The sequence below is a fragment of the Salvelinus sp. IW2-2015 genome, linkage group LG10 (assembly GCF_002910315.2).
Source record: "Salvelinus sp. IW2-2015 linkage group LG10, ASM291031v2, whole genome shotgun sequence".
In the NCBI taxonomy this organism is placed as follows: Eukaryota; Metazoa; Chordata; class Actinopteri; order Salmoniformes; family Salmonidae; genus Salvelinus; species Salvelinus sp. IW2-2015.
Window position 1 is genome coordinate 15115054 of NC_036850.1, and position 6909 is coordinate 15121962.

A 6909-nucleotide genomic window follows, 5' to 3' on the forward strand; every position below is an offset into this window, starting at 1 on the left:
AGACAGACACACATCTGTTAGATATTATGTGACAGTGTCAGTGGAGAGGAGGATAGGAAGAGGCATTCTTAGACGGAGAGTTGTTCTGCTCTCTGATTATTAAACGCACACAAACTACTGGCTTTACAATCATTACAACATAAAACCCGTTTACAAGGTTTATACGATGTCTGAGTGATGAATGAGAGAGCACTGAGACATACCAAGCTCCCAGGTTAAAATATGCTAGCACTATTTACAACAGTGTTACAGAAGACCATGTCAGTGCAACAGCTAAACAGCAGCACTGTGGCCTTCAGTCTTTTTTAAGTTGGTCCAATGGACAAGTCTTTCATTTGATAATGGGCGTCCATTCGGTGTTAGCTCGTCAAGATTACCATGCAAACTGCGTACGCAAAAAGGAAATGATACATTTTATAATGGACACAAATGCCTTCATAAATCATTCACCAAAATATATTAGATAATAAGTGCAATAAGTCATGCTAGATCTGATTCAAAATGAACGAAGCACAAGAACTTTACTGAGAGAGGCTTCTTAGGATGATAACATGGGCGCAGTAGCCTAGGAACCTTAAGAGCTGTGGGCCAGTAACTGAAAGTCGAGTCCCCAAGACTACTACATGAAAAATCTGTTGATGTGCCCATTGAGCAAGCACTTAACCCTAATTCCCATGTAAGTCTCTAGATTAAAGCGAGTGTCTTTAAGTGTAAACAATCTTTATCAAAAGAGTGCAGCCCTGGTAAGTGACCTTCCCACTGGTTCATTAATGTTTTTATAAAGGGCTCTTGTAAAATTGCATAAAAGAATTGTTTACATTTAACAACACTCCTACTAAGACCTTACATGAGGGAAAATTAAGGTGTAATGCCTTTGCTCAGGGCACATCAAACAGATTTTCATTTGTAGTAGTCTTGGGGACGTCGACCTTTTTCAGTACTGGCCCAAAGCTCTTTAAGGTTTCCTCTAGCTACCTGGCGCCCAATGTTATCATCCCTAAAAGCAAGCCTCTCTCACTAAAGTTCTGTGTTCGCTTCCATTTTGAATAAATCTAGCATGACTATTGCACTTAATTAGTATAATATTGTGAATGAATTTATGGAAGCATTTGTGTCATTATAAAATGTATCACTTTCCTTTTTGCGTACCAGTTATCATGGGTAATACTGAACGCTAACACAGAGAGCCATTATCAAATGAAAGACTTGTCCATTGGACCAACTTAAAAAAAGACTGAAAGGCCACAGCGCTGCTGTTTAGCTGTTGCACACTGACATGGTCATTCTGTAACACTTTGTAAATAGTGCTAGCATATTTTAAACCTGGAGCCTTGGTATGTCTAGTGCTCTCTCATTCACTCACTCAGACATCGATTACACCTTGTATACGGTTTTATGTTGTAATGATTGTAACGCCAGTAGTTAGTGTGCTTAATAATCAGAGACAGAACACTCCTCCGTCTACAGAGATGCCTCTCCCTATCCTCTCTCTCCACTGACACTGTCCACATAAATCTAACAGATGTGTGTCTGTCTGTCTGTCTGGCTCATGTGTGTGAGAGGATCTGATATGGAGTCATTTTTAAATCCATGCACAGTGCACCAGTGTAATCTTCCCAGGGGTCAGAGCTCTACCAGATTTGGACTCTACACTTCCTGTGTTTCTAGGAGTCCTTTACACCGAGTACAAAGAGGAAGAATACTGGACACTCATAAACGGTGTGACATGTTCCCTACTATGGTCTTGATTCATGGTGTAGCTGTCCTCACTTGACGGGTACCAGCAGGGGTCAGGATTCTCTCTTAATTCCAGATAAATCCTCGAGACAAGGTTAGAACTGCTGCCTTCTGAATCAGAAGTGGTCGTCTAAGTGTCAGACAGTGTCTTCCCATTCGGACAGACTCATTTCAACGTCTAGTTTTGGTTTACATTTAGTTGATTTTCATCTAACAAGAATTCAATGTGAAATCAACAAAGAATGTCACCATTTAATTGGATTTAGATGAAAAGTTAGGTGAAAAAAATACGAAATTCCCTTACGTTTCCCACGTTGATTCAGTGTCATCAAATCATTATTTTTTTTGAAATTACATGGAAACAACATTGTTTCAACCAGTTTTTTCCCCACTGGGTGTTTAAGCTGATGTTGATGCAGCCATGTATGAATAGAAAAAGTGAGAGAGGCAATATATTGTGGAACCCGCGAAGCTGGCTCAATACAATCTCTTTCTTTTACCATCTGTTTGTTGGGGGTTTTGTCAGTCAAGTGAAATATGTGTGTCACCCAAAAGATGCATGTGCAATATAGGCTATAGCCTTCTACTTTGTACACTGCATGCTAATGCATTTGGTTTAAAAAAGTATATATGCTCAGCAGTAAGAATACATCTTCTGATTTAGGGATGTCAGTAACTTATTTCACTCCTCCCATATGTCACTATTTGAAGTGTTGCACAACCCAGGACTGTGTTTTTGCGGTGCATGAATGTGGCACAGCTGCATAGCCATAATGGTACGATCTCAGCCATCTAGCCAGGTACACAGCCAAGGTACATCAGCCAAGGTACATCGCAGCCAAGCACCAGACCAAGGTTACAATGCAGCCAAGGTACATCAGCCAAGCGGCCAGCCAGGCACCAGCCTAAACAATGCGACCAACACATGCGACAACAAGGACACCAGCGACAACCGGACACAAGCCTATCAGTGGAGCAACAGCCAATAAGGCACACAGGGCCAAGGTACATCAGCCAAGGCACCAGCCAAGGTACATCAGCCAAGGTACATCAGGACCAGCCATCAGCAAGGCACCAGCCAAGGTACATCAGCCAAGTAAGCGGCACATCAGCCAATGGCACCATGCCAGGACAGCCATGGACTACATTCACCATGCAAAGCCAATGGCACCAGCCAATGCACACAAATCCAGCCAACACGAAGGCACCTAAAGTTCGCGACATATGGTACATCAGCCAAGCACCATAGCCAATCAGGCACATTCAGCCGAGAATTGGCAGCTGCGAGATCCAGACGCAGAGTCCGAAGGGACATCAGCCAAGCACCCAGCCAAGGTACACAGCCAATGTTCCATGTCCGACCGAGCCAATTCATCCGGACCCAGCCAAATCACCATCAACCTCGATACATCAGCCAGAGTTGCTTACACCAACGCAAACACGATAATGCCCAGCCCAAGCACCAGCCAAGGTACAGTCAGCCACCATGTCGCAGAGCATATCCAGCCTCGAGAGACCACATACTCAGCGTCTCAGAAGCACCAGCCAATGTTGAGACACATTCTAGCAATGTGTCATCCAGCCATACCTGCAAAGTTTTCGCAACACAGCACACCGCGAGCACGAGCGACCAGGAGTGCAAAACCCCAAAAAAGCCCCCAAATTTTGGTCACCACAAGGTGACTATTTCATCCAAACCCGGATTGAGCGAGTGTGGGAACCACCAGCCAAATGTACATCTAGTTCATGGCAAGGTACATCGACATCTAATTATTTATAAAGATTAATATTAGTAAGAATACTACCATCGCACTGGTGTATACAATACTATGATACTACAAGATGTTCGGTTAATTTTAGCATTAGTCTTCCACTACTATTTATTCCTCTCTCAATATCCGGAGTCATAGATGTAATTACGCTAATACTATTGTTACCCAATGTAGTAAGTGAGTGAATAGTTGTCGTGTTGATATGCTAAATATTCCTATGATTCAACTATAGCGTTGTCAGCAGATTTCACAACAATCACATGTTTTATTCAAAACGCCAACTCAGGTTCTCTCGCTGGGAGTAGCAAACAACAAACTTCTTAATGCAGAAGCGAATGGTGTTTACTTTTCGCGTGTTATAGCGATCCATCAGGTCGATAAAATGCATGTGTTGTCGCGATCTACACCAGTGGCATACTCAAAAGACTAGCGTGAGCGAGTCTTCTTGATCTGCGTTATTTGTACCCTTATCTTATTTGAGACGTGGTTCTCGGTAGTGAACACATCGGCCAGACTTCAAGGCATCTGTTTGATTCCCAGTTCATGGTGATATGCAACTTCACGCATTATGGACAAACTATGAGAGGCACAACCAAATGTATTCTGAACATCTAAGAGCTTACATGTGAACATCCCATCCTGATTTCGCTGCTACCATATACATTGAAACTCTGACTGAAGGCGTATATCTCGTCGATGAACAGTTATTAAAATCACTCAGAGAGTTGGAGAATGAGGTTTGTCTTGTCTATATGTTCTAACGTTATGTGTGACAGTACAATATAAAATTTTTAGGCACTTTCAGTATACACGTCGGACAAAAATCAAATCCGTTTTGTTTCATATATATCCGTTGAACCCTCCCTCACAAAAAAAAAACGCGTAAATCTCTTTGTCAATAGATGTGTTATCTACTTCTCATATGTGCTGTGATTTTTTATATTAACCTTATCGCTTCTGTAGTTTTATCATTTGCAATGTCAAATGAGATGGATTACCTGACAGTCCACATAGCATCCGACAAGTAAGTCACTAAATAGTCCAAACTTTAATATTGCGTTGATGCGATACGAGTTTGATTAGCCGAGAGGAGAGAAATGCCATGAGTTTAGGCAGGTCTTCACAGTGTTACTGTCAAAAGAGTGCCTAACGAACCATGTCGCAGATGTAGACATATATAGTTGCTCTAAATGACGGATCGATATATATCTTTATATACAATGCGATCTCTCGCGCACCCAATTCGCACTCTCAGGAATGATTCCCCCCTTATTTCACCTAAATTGCATCGCATAGAAAAAATGAACGTGATATTCTGAATATATAGAATTCATGAGGCCGAATAAAGACAATAGTATCCTATGTCGACATTCTATTGCTAAGCTGGTTGTGCATCGAGATCAAGCTGGTAGAAAAAGGATCAGTGTTCCCAACAATGGAATGAACTAGTCAGCGGAATGTTATTGATTATTTTTTACACATAGATGACCGATATCTTTCGCGACTGCTCAACCATAAGACCCCCGAGAGCGCAGAGCGCGTGTATCTACAATCCTGACTCAGTAAGATGAAAGCCCGATGCATACAAGGACAGCAAAACCACCATGGCTATCTAACGACCTGTAGAAACAATCTGAGGATCTATCGGATGTCAGTACGAAAGCACTTTCAAAAGAGTTGGAAAACTATATAGAATTGAATCGAAGCATTGTGTCTATAACAATAACCGTCTGTTCTATATATGCGGCCCACTGGGAGAGAGAAAATGAGAGAATACCTATGGTGCGACGGCTGAATCAATATATTCCCAGGAGCCACACACCAATCCGCTCGAACAGAATCCAGAGGAAGTACTATAGAAAACTGACAGAGAGAGACTATAAGTAGAAGTAAAGTTCATTTGACATGAGATGAAAAATGGCCGTATCAATTTACTGCAGTTTCGACGACACATACTTTCTAGTGAGATGCGCATTCTGACGGTCTCTCCAAGACTATGAGATCATTGATGGGACGAAAGCCTGCGTCCAATTGGAGGCTGTGTGTACAGGCAGTTTGAGGAGTATGCTACGCACGGTGTGCAGGAGTAACCTAGTTAGACTTCAGTATGTGAGAAATGGTGTACTGATGTTCCAAAAGCGCTACTATGGACAGCCCATTATTACCTGGTATACGCAAGAAGGAACTAAACCAACTCGCTATGTGGCATGCCGAGCTGAACGGTCAAGTGCAGACGTCTTGGATCTAAAGTCATATAGGGTGGAACTCAGGCGCGTGGGAGGAGACGCGACAATTCTGAGTGAACATGTTAATTCAACAATGCCCATGGCGCACACCCACTGAGCACCTCTATCCTCCTCGTAGAGACCTCGGGCTCACGAAGATTATCAATCATTCCGATAAAAGCGGATTTGTGCCTTCGCCTTCTGGGAGGAGGAGAGGAATCAAAAAAATTCTGCCAAATGACGGCGGGCTAGTAAAAAACTAGTTTATGTAACACACTATATGATCTCTACTGTACAATTGAGACAGAGGTAGTGACGCAAGCTATTTATGGATGTGATTAAACACATCTATAGGCCCAGGGAATTTGACGCCAGCGCGGATCTCTGAAATAAAAGACAAGATACGGATTTGAACTGCGCTAGACAACGTTCTGAAGACTCAATAAGACAGCTGTATTAGTTACGATGTACGATTATCACGACAAAGCCCTGCACCCATGCGGGACAAAAGATCGTACTTTTTGGAGGAAAATTTACCATTAAGACCATTGTTATGTTTGAGAAAAAGGGGGCGCTTGCAAGCTGAAGAACACGCATACGGGACAATGACCGCCACCAACACGATCTGCAGCGAGCGAGCGGTGTGACTGTATGTGCAGCAGAGTTCGAAGTCATCGGTTGTTGGTGCGTCCCCTGGGAACGGGGAAAACGGGACCTTTGACATGCAGGACGGAGACTTCACAAAAATAGATGCATCATGAGGACGGAAATCATGTTGGATGTATTGAAGCAAAAACAATCTGGAAGACAGTCAGTCAGGAGTAAAGCTTTGTGCAAAATGGGGTCTTCCAAATGGACAATGACCCAAGCATACTTCCAAAGTTGTGCCAAAATTGGCTCTTAAGACAACAAAGTCAAGGTATTGGATGGCCATCACAAAGCCCTGACCTTCAATCCTATATGAAAATATGTGGGCAAACCTGAAAAAAGCGCACCAATACAAAAGGCAGGGAATGGCTCCCTCTGTTGTGTATTTGTGGTTAGTACAGCGGATGTGTTCTTACATATTATGTTAATTTATCTAAAGGTTAAGTTCGAATTTAACGTATTAATGTGGAGATGCTCTGTATTTTTGTTGTATTCTCACTGTCAGTTGTTCACAGAATAAAAAGGGA